The sequence below is a fragment of the Oenanthe melanoleuca genome, chromosome 3, assembly GCF_029582105.1.
Source record: "Oenanthe melanoleuca isolate GR-GAL-2019-014 chromosome 3, OMel1.0, whole genome shotgun sequence".
NCBI lineage: Eukaryota > Metazoa > Chordata > Aves > Passeriformes > Muscicapidae > Oenanthe > Oenanthe melanoleuca.
Genome location: NC_079336.1, coordinates 55,053,506 through 55,067,297, shown reverse-complemented (window position 1 = coordinate 55,067,297; position 13,792 = coordinate 55,053,506). Strand labels below are relative to the sequence as shown.

General features: G+C 38.1%; 1 protein-coding gene across 3 annotated transcripts in view; it reads right to left on the bottom strand.

Moving 5' to 3' along the window:
- PLEKHG1 (pleckstrin homology and RhoGEF domain containing G1) overlaps positions 1-13,792 on the bottom strand; it is a 134,054-nt gene that overhangs the window by 102,680 nt on the left and 17,582 nt on the right. For 2 of the 3 annotated variants that reach the window (XM_056486225.1, XM_056486226.1), the window contains one exon: positions 8,899-8,967. The gene's annotated coding sequence lies outside the window, so the exon portion shown is untranslated. Of the gene's footprint in view, positions 1-8,882; positions 8,968-13,792 lie in introns of all 3 variants that reach the window. The other variant, XM_056486227.1, reaches the window with a different exon arrangement.

Sequence of the window (13,792 nt, the reverse complement as noted above, 5' to 3'; positions counted from 1 at the left end):
AATGAACAATCCTAGTCTCCAAAACAGGGTGCATAAAAGCCATCTCTCAAGGGTGATGGCTGAGCTGCACTAGGGACTGAGTCAAGCCTGGAAAGTGTCTGTGGACAAGGCCATCATTTCCCAGCATCACACCAGCAAGCATGACCATCACAGACCATCTTCTCCCAGGCATGGGAACACTCCTGGGCCCATCTGAATTTTACACAGGTGTAAGCTTACAGCACTCCTCTCTCAAGCCACCTATGCCCATAAACCTTTGCTGACACATAATTTCAAATCATTTTTTCTTAATTGAGTCTTATTACACACTTCAAAGATTTAAAGAACTCGGAATGGAGACAGACACAGAAAAACACATGCTGGCACAAAAAAGCAGAACAGGGAGAGAAGAAAGAAAAAAAGACAAACATACTCTCTGCAAAGAAGAAAGTACAATTACATGCAATTGAACTACTCTTCCCTTAAGCACATGCCACTGGCAGTGTAAGGGTTTGCTCATACCTTTAAATCAGACTAAGCACAAATTTTTCATAAAGGAGCGTAATTTTCTGTGTCTGTACCTCCAAAAATCTTTTAGCTCCTATCCAATAAATGGTGGACACCTCCTTCCACTGTCAGAGCAAAAGGTTTTTGCACAAGGAGGGTTCAGAGGCAGTTGCCCAGCTCTCCTGTAGCAAGAGAAGTCTTCCTTTGGCTGCTCCATACACAAGTCTGGGCATCCCTGTGACATTGCCAGGCTAATGCCAGCAAGAAATGCAAAGCAGATCCTTAATGGAAGGGAATTTTTTGTGGTTTGAGAGCTTCAGGTTTTCTTTTTAAATTCAACTGTAATACAGTTTAAGCAAAATCAATCCTCACTATATCTACTATAAGCAGCATTTTTGGAAGTAGAGGTTTGCAATCGTAGATTAACAAGTAAGAATCATCAAAGAAAAATTATTTACTTTTAATGATAAAGATCAATGGCAGGAAGCATGATACTATAGAGATATTAAGATATTTTTATGATGCCTACTTATAAATAGATGTGTGTTTACATTATGCTTTCCACATACACAGAAAGAAGCATGCATTTTTCTACCAGTACTGCCAGTTCATTTTAAGGAAAACCCCCAGCTACTAATCTCATTTCCAGCAAGCATGCAGCAGCTTATGTCACTCACCTTGAAGACTAATATCCAAGAAAGCAGGGAAGGAAATTACTTGTGCAGGGGAATTTTCCCTTATTTATACAGTTATTCCCTTATTTATACAGTTATTTACACAGAATTTACTCAAGTATCTTTGTGTCTCAAAAAGGAATGGGTAGGACAGAACATGATTTGACAGTCTCAAGCAATGTACACCACTCTCAGTGCTGAAAGGCTGTTAAAGAGCTTCATGAGAATTAGTGGCAGTTAAACTGCATCTTGGAAAGCAATTTACACGGAATGAGTAGCAACAGGGATGAAGAGCTGGGGACTCATAGTTCATCACATATGCACTGCTGCACCACAGGAGATGAGGCACAACAGCACTTGTGTGGGGCTCCTCCAGTCCCCAGGGTAAAAAGCATTTGGTTTTTTTTGCCTCTCATCTCTCCTGGTTGGTAAGGAAATCAAATCAAGCTGTTCTCAGGAATGGAGAATACTAGTAAGCTTCAACCCCTGGAAGACAGTCCTCTCACACAAAAATTACCTAAATTTTATAGTTTAATCCATCTTTTATTTCCTTGCTATGCTTAGTAGCAACACAGATACTAAGATTTGCTCAAGCATGTTACCACAGGCGTCACTCTGTCTCTTAAAGCCTGCTGGACATCAACAACCCAGCAGATGGTCATTACTTCAAATTCCCCACTCTCCATCATCATTAATTCAGGAGCAAATTCATTTCAATAGGCTAGCCCCAATTCATAAAGAACTCATTGTCCTGACCAAATTAATAGCTTTACATCTTGCATTACCAGATGTGCTTCAGAGACACAGAAACATTTTATATTATAATGTGCTGTTTAAAGTCCACTTCAATGTCATTTCTCATAAATATTGCTGTACAAGGCAAACATACAACTATGAACCTATTCCCAAAATAAACACAAATCTCTGTATTTTTGGTTTAGACCCTAGAAAGATTTGGCACCAGCATTGCTCAATTATCCTGCAACCCACTTGATGAAAAGCTGTCTACTCTGATAGCACAGTCTTTTGAAAGGCATTACTTCACCCTGAAGACGAATAAATCCTCAACACTGGCACATCCAGTAAAGAGACAGGCACTAACAGTGCCCATTACAAAAGCAACACAATTTAGAACAACCATAATTATAGTAACAACAACAAATGGGACAAATTAAATTTATAAGGAGTGGGTCTCCACTGATAAGTCACCAGCAATTTTGATAGATGTCAAATGGGGAATGCAAAGGAACAGAGGGAATCATTTGCCACTACTTGAGTCATGTCATGTCTTCCATTTGTCAGCAAATTTGCATTAAAACAATGGAAGAATCTTTTCCATAGGAACAATTTGCAAAAACGTACATCAGTAGACTAGAATCAACTAGGAAACTATCTTTCCCACTTAATGGAAAAATAGAAAGCATCATTTTGAAAATAACCATGTTCCTTGTGAGAAAGAGGTAGAGATCATTGAAAAACTCTAAATCAAATAAAAAGTATAGTTAAAAATAGAGACAGAACTTTCCAGAGAGATAGTATTCACTTAAGTTTTAAGTTACATTGTTATTTTTCCATGGAACTAAAACAAGTTTTCTTACAATCTTATATCTGACAAACCTCTCTTTCTGATAGTTTTGTTGAAAATTGCTTGTGTGAAATGTTCTGTTTTCAATAAATTGTTGTTTTCCAACAAAATATTTTTGGCTGAAAAATTCCTAACTGGCTTAATTTGCAAAATCATTTCTCGAGTGTAGCATTTCATTAAGTCCAATGCCTTTCCTTACTTATTGTGTATTTTAAATACACATATATATCCACTCACTCTCATACCAGCACAAAACAGGCAACTTTTGTGTTTAAACCTGTGATGCATGGAGGGCATTTCTCCTAAGAAATCTATTTCTACCTAGAAGAAACAAATATAACAACCATGATATTAAGGTCTGTTCTATTCTACCTTGAAAACAGGATTAGAATCTACATCTCCAATAAACCTTAACCTCTATAAACATAAAACTATCTTTACTAAGTAACTTTACACATTTAAATTATGTGGTAAACAAATATAATCCAGGTGGATTTACCTTTGAAGTACAGTTTACAGCCATGGCTGAAGGAAAGGAGCAAGGGCTGAAATGTCTGTGGTTTGACAAACAAAATTCTGGGAGGTGACAAGGCAGCAAGGGAAAAAAATAAATATTTCCTTATAAAAAGGAAAACAAAGAAAAAGGAAAGTCATAGTTATGTCTCTTACCAAATTCCACACTGGTATAATTTTTAATACAATAGAAACTCATGAATCAAGAACATAAGATCATTTGATGTATTTCACTTCTGTAACTGAAGCTAAATATGCTAAGGTTGGGGCTTTTTTCATGTATTAAATATTTTTTTTCAAATTCCTACATAACATACATAAATAATAAAAATATTTACTTTTACAAAGGGTCAAGTGGACAGAACATAATTCTCTCAGAAGGAAGCCAGATGTTCAGTTTCTTCAAAGCGATGTCCATGCTGATAAAAGCAGTAGCTAATCTTTCTTTTAGAGGTTGAAGGTCTTGTTGAAGTTTCTTTTACTGAAGAGCTATATATCAAGCTTTAATGAATATCTGCCTCAATGGAAGAAGTATTTTTAATTTTTAATAGGATTTTGGCTTGTGTGTATAGTCATCAATGCCTATGTACTCAAAGAGCTGTCTTTGAAAATTTTGTAAAACAATTTATAATCATGCTCTAAGTCACATACTGCATCTTAAACTCATGATAAAAGAAGTCACATCTGTTCCTAAAGCCAAGATTCCATCATGAAAACATCTTAGCAAACTCCTATAGAGTAATTTGAACACATTAAGTCACACAAAAATTCAAGTGTTTCTCACAAGTAATTCAAGTGGTGCAGAATTATTTATCAATGTAGTCCTTAGAATTGTAAAAAGCTCAAATTAACAATATACTATGTTTCTTAATAATGCAGTCTTTATAAAACTCAATACATTAAGAGATCCATAAAATGGCATTTACAAAAACTTGAACAAATAAATCTTGAATGATTCTGTGGGTTTTTCCTGTATTACTTGGCTTTTGTCATGACTAACATTTAGCTACACCATAATTCTTGCCAAGAGATGCAAGATAATTCTGAAATCCTATGGGGATAAACTAAATGTTTAAAAGGCTTCAGAGGCATGTTCAAGGTCTCTGTATATCTCACTCAGAAAGCAAAAGGATTACTTATTTGCTTAAATTACTCTCAGCTAAGTTTTTGGGGAAAAAAACCTCAGTTTTATCACAGGTAGAAGGAAATTCCACCCAATTTAAATTTAAATTTGGGGTTATGTCACCTGCTTTTTATCTTCTGAATTTTGTTCTGATCAAGGAATGACTAAAAGCTAACCTGGGACATTAACTGCAGCATGATTCACTTATGGTATCACGAATTTTGTGGTCAGCCACGTTGTTGTGCACCTACAGCACAGAATGCTCTTGCTCACTTTTCCCATCTCTAGTGGCCAGGTGCATCTGTTATTTGAAAAACCTGTTTAGCTCAAGGAAGGCTGTAAGCTTCCAGCTAAACAGCTTCCTATGGATAGAAAATTGTACACCTCAACATATCCTTTGTTAAGGGTTCACTTCTAAGAGGACAGGCACAGAGCAGCCTCGGGATTGCAAGCGACAAGGGCTGAAAAAAACCCAATTTTATCCAGCAGCATCAAAAACCCCCAAGGAAGTGGGCAATACTACCCAGTCCACTGACTTTAGTTAACCAGAGCTCCTCAGTTTGTTTCTTAGCACTTCTGAGAGCTGTGCTGCAACACATCAAGCAATAGATGCTCGAGCAGGAGCTGGACAATGGTATCACAGACTTAGAAATGGCACCTTAGAAATTGTACTGAAAGCTGTGTGAATGTTCCAGCTTTTGAGTCCTCAGTATGAATGCTATCTTATTTCTCCTCTTCCCCAAAGGAAGCCATTTCCAGCTTGTTTTGGAGTATTACATTCTCAGTTCAGTCAACTATGAAGACATGCAACCAATACATAGCACATCCCTGAAGATTTTATAAGATTGTGTGTTGTGTGTGAGCATGTGTAAAATACACTTGTTTGAGAAGCAAGTTCGCTTCTTCCAGTGTGTAATTTGTTTTTCTGCTTTGGCTACACCTGTGACAAAGGAACAATACTGTCACCTGTACCCTCTCTATTAACTAGTCCTGAACAGGACACACACACACATGCCAAAAAAAAAAAAAAAAAAAAAAAAAAAAGTAGTAGTCTTTAAGACAGTTTCACTGCTGCACAGGATGCTCACCAGAAAACAACAGATGTGCTATAATCACTACTGCCCATTCATTTCCTTTCTGCCAGAAAGAAAGCAGCAGTCATCAATTAAGAAGCCCTATCTACAGGACACAAAAGGAAGTCTACACTTCTCCTTGGTCATTTGACTGCAACAATAGGAGGTGGCAGCGGGAAAGGACTGACCGCTCCGAGCAAGCGTGGCGGGCGGGAAAGCAGATAGGCATGAGTGAGCTTGTCTCTTTGGACTTTTCCAAAAATAAATATAAGAATTTTTGTTCAACACTTTAATATGTTAAAAAAAAAAAAAAATCGCTTCGTCTACAAATTATATAAAATCCTAATTATATTATTTCTGAATATTTTTCAGACAATTCATTTTCACAGCAGAAAATCCCAAACATGGGAACTGACAAGAGAATTAAGCGGTCTCTGTCTGGAAAAGCTGTTTTATCAATTAACAATGCCTTTTCTGAAACAGTTATCCCAATTTTTATAAAACCATTAGTTAAAATGTACTAGGTACATAGAATTCCAATGCATCACTGGTATAAATTATTTGGATTAATATTTTTAAGAAGTCTAGTCAGCTCTGTGGATCCTTCCGTTAAAGATTATGTTTGCTGGTCAGCTTCACTGCTCTGAAATAGAATGACAGCTTTCATAAAACTGCCACCAACAGAAAACCCTAGAGATGGGCTTTATATTATGTCTGTTCCACAACTGTAGTCAGCCACAAAAGGTTTGCAGGAAACTTATTAAAAATGTTAGCCTTAATTAAGGTATTAGGCCCTAATCTAGCATGCTAAATTAAACTCCAAATATTCCCATGGACACTAATGCAACTGCTCTAAGAGCTTGGTAGGCACTTCCCACGATAGGAAAGCTTTTACAGGCCTTCACATTGAGACTGAACCCTTATTTTTGCCCTGTACCTCTGCTTCACTGCATACCAAAAATAGACCCAACTTACAGAAAAGCTCATACGTGGGCATAGAATCATTCCTCTCCACCCCCACACAGATTTGCAAGCCCTCACACCACTAAAGGCATGACCTAAACAAAGCATGCAGTGATGCACAGATGCTCGAGGAATTTTTTTAATGTATTGACTTTCAGCACAAACACACTGCGTATTAAAACTCACATGATTTGTCAGAATAAAGTATATTGATCTAATGTTTCCTTCTCTGCTACAACATGTTGTGATTTGATAGATGCTAAAGCCCACTTTCATCCTTCTAAAGACATTCTAAGCACCAACTTACTAAAACAATTAAAAACAAAAATATTGTTATATAAGTCAAATGGATAACAACAAAATATAAGCAAATTTCATAAAACATTTCCCTTACCACCGCCAAAAGTTTTTCAGAATGAAAATATTCTTAGATGTTCCAGATTTATGCCTGACATGTAAAGCAAATCTGGCAAAATTACTGATGAATACTTGGTAAGATTCAACATCTGTCCCTCAAAACTGTATCCCTCAATGCCTAAACCATTAAGTTTTTCTTTTTATGGAACACTAGCCCTCATATTTTGTATTTCTTTCTTTTTCCCACGAAATTAATTCCTTATTGTATGCACTTCATCTAGTCCTTGAATGCCTTATCCTCTTAGCTGATACATTCCCACACACTCCAGTTTTGTTGACACAACAATTTTCTGAAGCACTTTACAGTGAATGCTTGTCTGCCAGGAATCCCAAAGAATCTTAGGAAATCTTCTGCATCTTAGGCCACAGGCACAATCCATGTTATCTCCGTTTTCAGAAGAGAGATTATTTGAGTCTGATGGTCTGGTCAGCTTTTCTGTTCATCATGAAAACACAATAAAACCACTGCAACTCAAAACCAAGGCCAAGCAGCACACTTGAAATGAAATGTACGTCAGGCAAAGGGGAGAGTTTGTTCAAATAATTCACTCTAAGGTCACTAGGCAACTACTTTGTGTGCATTTGGATATGCACAAACTTTAAGCTAAATAAATAAAATTATTTCCTCTGTGGAAGATGGGAATGCACAGCCCCTCCACACTTGTGGATGAAAAAATATGCTAGTAATTAACTATCAGCCAATAACACCGAGAATTAGTGTACTGAATTTAGATCATGCAATTATTTTTTTCTAATGCATGTTAAAACATGCAACCTCATTCAAATCTTGCTGTTTTTGGAAAACACTGAAGAGGAATTTCTGGTCTTTCCTCTTGCAGCCTCCTCAAAATATTTTTCTACTTATAGAGACTGTTTTCCCTTGGATCTAAAGTAAAGTAAGATCTCACTTAATGTTTGTCAGATGTAAGCTTCAATCTAATGCTACACAGTCCTGCAAGAGTCTCTCTACTACAGTTATGCAATCTCAAAGCATTGGAGTTGAAATAAAGTTGCCATTCTCCTAAAATTTCATAAACATGTGAACACAATTGCATTATAAATACATACTAGAAAATTATATTACAAGCCCCAGTAAAAGTCAGTAGGGTAAAAGAATAAATATTATTAATTAGTGGTCTAATATAGCATATTAGTATTCCCTCTGCAGGTCACAGAATCCAGAATGGCAATTAACATAACGCACACTTTTTTCTTTTTTTAAAATTATAAACTTATCTATGCCACACTGGTTCCCATTAGCACTGGAAGGAGTGAAGTAGATTACCTATAAGGCATCAAGTTTTTCTAAATAGCAATGTCTGAGTTGTTGGCCACCAAATATCTGCTTTTTTCAGAGAGAAAACATTCCTCTAGGTTGGCACCAGGAATCTTTCTTATTGGAGAGGAAGAAGAAGGGATTTTGCCTAAAATCTCTTATTTAGTATTTTCTGTACAGTCTCCTTCCAGCCCTATTGTGAGGTTTCTGGAATGCCAATTTGTTTCAGATAATCAAATGAGTGAAATCAGTTATTGCAATCAGGTTACATTTCCACAGCATGTAAACCTGCTTTTCCTATGTCCCCAAGTTCCCCAGGAAATCTCGGGAGACAAAGCTTCTTGCCTCTCCCCATCCCCATGGGGACAATGGGAGACTGTTGTTTCTCCATGAAAGTGGCACTTTTACTTCCAAAGGGAGAGAATCAAGCAACTGATCCAAATTTCAGTTTCAGATCTTCAGCAAAACCTCCATTTCAGAAGCAAGGGCTAAAACTGCACAGTTAACCCCCCCTAATTGCTTATGTGCACCCCCAAAATTTGATTTAATTAGCATAAAACCCCACTAGTGTGCACATGAGGAGCACCCTCTCTCTTGGCTAACCCACACAGTGACCTACTGTGGATTTGCATACTAAGCAGCCTCATGGTTAACCTGAGGCACGTTCACCTTACACCAGTGGTAATCCTCTCAGTCAGAGGCACACCAAACCTCACTCACATTTCAAATAAAGTAAAAAACCAAAAGTTAAAATAATAGTAAAAAAATTTACCTGGTAGAGCACTCACCAAATATATCACTGTTAGGCTGGGTAAAACGGAGTCACTTTTCCTCTCCTCCGTTGAATCTCTGGCATTCTGCAGAAAGGAGGGTGGAAATTATGGAATTAGAGAAAGGATGAAAGGGAGCTCAGCTGCACAGCTCAGCAGGGGCCAAGGCACACCTCAGTTTATTCCCCCTAAGTCACGCTCGCCGTACACACACCTCCCGTTCTGTCCTAAGGAGCAGCTGAATAAAACATAGCACGGGCTGAATCCAGTTCAGATAAGCCATGGAGCCAGATTTTGAATAGGAATTAGACACTAATGTGATTCTGAAAATCCCATTAAGAGTCTTTACCACCTCTGCCTACCTACATATCTTTAAAAATCTAGATCAGACAGCTTGCCTATGGTCCTGCTGTACGCCTGTGCTGAAGCAAGGAAGCACTGCTGGGAGCCCAAGCTCTAAACCCCAAGGGCTTCAGGCCACACTCCTTCTGGAAACTGTTAGAGCTGATTTTCAACTTAATTTTCTTTAATGCCTGGAAACCTCTATCCAAAAGAGCCCTCATTTCCCTGGTAAACAACATCAGTGGCCTATAAAGTACATCAGAGACACGGGTCGCTGTAAACTGCCTGGTACCTCCACCAAAGCTAGATATTTTCACAGGGTCAACAAAGCATGATAAATATCTGAACAAAACTAATGTTTCTCCTACCACTTCACAAAAACCAGATATTTAGGTAGAATTGCAGTGCCTCTTTTTCTTACAAAATTTATTAGCCTGCCTTGAAGCCTAAAAATGGAGGATTTTTGATTTAACAAGGGAAAAAAAATCATTCCCTCTGCTAAACTTGTAACCCCTCCCAGGCTCAGCAAAATATCAACTGGAACTGAACAAAGATATCTTTTTTATTACTTTCATTTCTCTAAGATATTGCTTTATGCTTCCCTTTTCTAGAGTATCCAACATTAATTCACCTCTCCTTCTGTGCTATTTCTGTGCCACGGACTGAGCCAAAGGTGACAGTGAAGAATCCGCAGAAACTCAACATCAAATGTTCCTGTTCTGAACTTTCAAGAAACTATTTAATAACTTTCTTCTTTTTTTATACCATCATAAGGCCTGTTTATATACTTGAAGTGGAAACAGTGCACATTCAGCTGCAATTGATTTCCTGTATGGCAAAATACCTCAGGCATTCAGCTGGCTGGGAACACTACAGAGGCCTCTTACCATCACCAGTTTTTTGAGACCAGGAAGCTCTGCCCAATGCTTGTTCTTATGCCAGAAAAAATGAGAGTCCCTGCTAAGTGTCCAAGTCAATTTGGTCTAGGTCAAGCAAATCATAAACAGGCAACATTTTATACTTCAAAAACCCATTTAAAAAATATTGGTCTACTTTCAACTTCAACAGTAATGCCATCAATTCAATCTTCCTAATGGGGCATAACATTCCTCTACAGACGTTTCTTAAATACAAGAAAGTACTCCATCTGAAATTTTCTTTTAATAAAGTATCTCTATGCTGTCTTTATAGCAATAAATTAACACTACAGGCAATTTCACAGACTAAAAGGGTATATTTTTTTCCTTTGGCACCACTGAGTGACTACAGCAACAATTTTATTTACTTCACTTAGGTTTTCCTTTTAATAACTGAAGACAGTAGTCTCCACTAACATTACTAGAAATTTGAAGAAGGTAATACATGAGTAGTCTCCCCAAGTTCCTGTGATCAGACTGTGACAGCTGTTACATTCAAATGCCCAACCACCTGACTGTACTTCAGACTGTAAATTAAGCAAAACGGAAATGCAAAGTGACCTATAATTACCATCCTACTTTCCACTTATCATGGAAGTTTCCCTAGTTTCAAATCCCCCAGAGTCAAAGGACTCAATTTCAACTGCTTGAGAATCCAGCTTCTTTAAGAGCCCTAGAAAAAACAGACTGGCAATACAACCACAACCATTTAAATATACACACATTTGTGTATATAAAATATACAATATATATAAACAAATGAAAATCAGGAACCTAGATAGCCCCAAAGAAGCCTAAACTTTTTACTGGGGCTGACAGTAGTTTCATCAATAGCAGTTTCTTAGTTCTAGGGTAGAATCATTTGTTAAAAGCTGAGATACTCTCTAACCCCCAGCAGATACCATGGCCTTTCAAAACTTTTCAACTGATGATCTGAGACAGGGTCTTACAGTCATCCAAACTGACTGAAGTACAAGCTCTTTGATGCTACAGAATGTTCCATCAACCTTCTTTAACTTTCCAATAAGGTTTTCTATAGATTTTACTATCCTCATACTATATAACAGGACAATCCACAAGGAAAATAAAAAAAAAAAATTCACAGGATGAAAAATTCATCTATTCAGTGGTTTATTTCTCAACCATCAGTGTAAAAAAATTGAACACTTTTGCACTAGAAAAGCTATCATGAAGAAAAGATGCTGCATGTTTCTTTCAAGAAAGTGATTAACAAATATACTGTCATTTGTCCCGTAATTTCTGTTTCATCTTTTTAAAGTTTGCATGATTTAAAATAGTCTTAGTTAGTGTAGAAATATATCACAGTTATTAATAAAAAGCTTTACTTCTTAATAACTTTTAGAAAATATATAGGGTTAAAGCACCAAGCAAGGAGCAGCTTAAGAAGCAAAAGCACCAAAGAAAGCTGAATTCAGGTATTTAAACTGACTTGAACCATAATGTCTGGCTCTCATGAGAAAAACACTTTGGAACTCGGAGTTCACACTATAATGTTAAATTAAAAGCCCAGAAGCTTGAAAACTATGCTTTAAAATGCAGTAAATTTAAGGTTCTCCTTTCAGGTATGAAATGGGAGGCAACCAAAATAATTTTCAGTAAGAGGATGGGTGCTTTACTTTATTCCTCAGGAGTCATTAAGATTATTTTCACCTCAGTTTCCCTAAAAAGTGAGAATGACACATAACCCTTGTGTTCTACACACTCTCTCAGTGTGGTGAAAGCTAACAACACTTTAGTCCAGTTAATGAGCTCCCTCAAATCATGGGGTCTGAGCTTTGAAATCCCTGCTTTTAAAAAATGTCCTTATCCTGTATCAGCTAGGCTAAAAGACCATAGCAACCAGAGCCACCCAACTACATGTAATTGTGTTCCACAAACTTACAGGTGGGAATTTGCTGCAATTTCAAGTAGGATATCAAGACATTCATTCCATTCAGTGACATTCCTGCTCTCACCCAGTCCCCAAGCATACCCCACATCCATACAACTCCATCCTTATGACTTGGATTATATTGTGCATTAGACATAACAAAATTGTGTCAATACATACTGCAGCATTTTTAAACAAATAATCTTGCCAAACAATTCCACATACTGACCCTTTAAGAAAAGCTCAGAATAAAATTCTTTGTATATGTTCACATGTGCTAGACAGCAAACCACTGTGCAAGTTTAACCACCAGTGAGGAGGACTAAAGCGAAAATTTATTTGACATGACTTTTACTGAGCTATGTGCCAGTTCCTAAAGCCCAACTTTTCTGGCTGAGGAATGCAGCTTTCTTTTACAGGAAGGCCACATACTGTAGCACCTTCTCATTGCACAACATAACCTATTAACAGATGGAAAATGTGCCATATCCCAACAAACGGATTTATTCCACATGCAATCAGCTGAGAGCTTTCCCAGACATATTAAGCTGATTTCATATCAAGCTAAGTTCATGCAGCACTCCTGGAGTCTCTTTCACTCTACCCATTCACAACAGCTAACAGCACAAAGGTGAGTTGCATGACAAGGTCAACAGCTTTGCCAGAACTGCTCCAGACCATCCCTGGGATGACCTCAAACTGTCCCCTGGAAAGAAGTCAGCATTGGGCAAGTATGGGCATAGACAAGTAACTGTGATCCAGATACCAGAACAAATCACCCCCTGATATGATTCAACATTTATAATTAACAAATAAAAGAAACCAACCCAGTACATTTTTCTCTTATCATCAGAAGATGGTCATCACTGATCCTCTATTAAATACTGAAAGAACTCTTTGTCCAACACTGACATCGAGTTAAAGAGCAAAAGAGAAAAAACCCATAGCATTTAGTGGGCAGACTCCTCATTGCTACAAGACAGCAGCAGTGAAGAATTCAGATGGCCCTAACATCCAGACCCCTGTGAAAGCTCCAAGAGATGCATGATGCACACAGGCAGGGTGGGCAGGTGCATCTGTCAGGTATGTATGTCAGCACTGTCCCCTTGGGATGAAAGAGACTCTCAAGCAACAGATCTTCACTGACAAAGGCTGATAACCAGCTTTTCTTCTGAAGAGAGCAAATGAGATCCATCATGGCTTTGCTTTTTCTGAATTCTTCCTTGAAAAGCAGACACAGCTCCTATCCTATCCAAACAGCATGCAGTGGTGTCTGGGAGAAAAGTCTTTCTCCTTCATACCTCACCTGTGCATATCACTGGTCCCAACCACATCAATGCTTCACCAAAACAGGGCAGAAAAAAACCACCTATTCTCCTTGCTTTGACATTGTGGTAGTCTGAGTCAGCACCTATTCTGTGCTTTGGATGAACAAACTGCTTCGAAGGGGCCTGAGGAGTGCAAGAGCCAAATCTGTGCTGGAGAACACAGGTTGCTTATCAGCAGGATCCTCTGCTGCAGGGTTGCAGAAATAACCTCTTCAACATGGTTCCTTCTGGATCTGCAGTGTGTGTGGCAGCAGCAGAACAGCCTACTGCTGTCCTAGCCCCAAGATGAAGAACACAAGTGACACTGTCAGCATGCACAGCATGAGTGAGGAGCACACCTGTGCTGGGAAGAGGCCACACTGCTGCAGGTGAAGTGGCAGAGTGCAAACTGCAGTAACTGAGATCACCAGCACGAGTCAGCACTCAGGAGATCA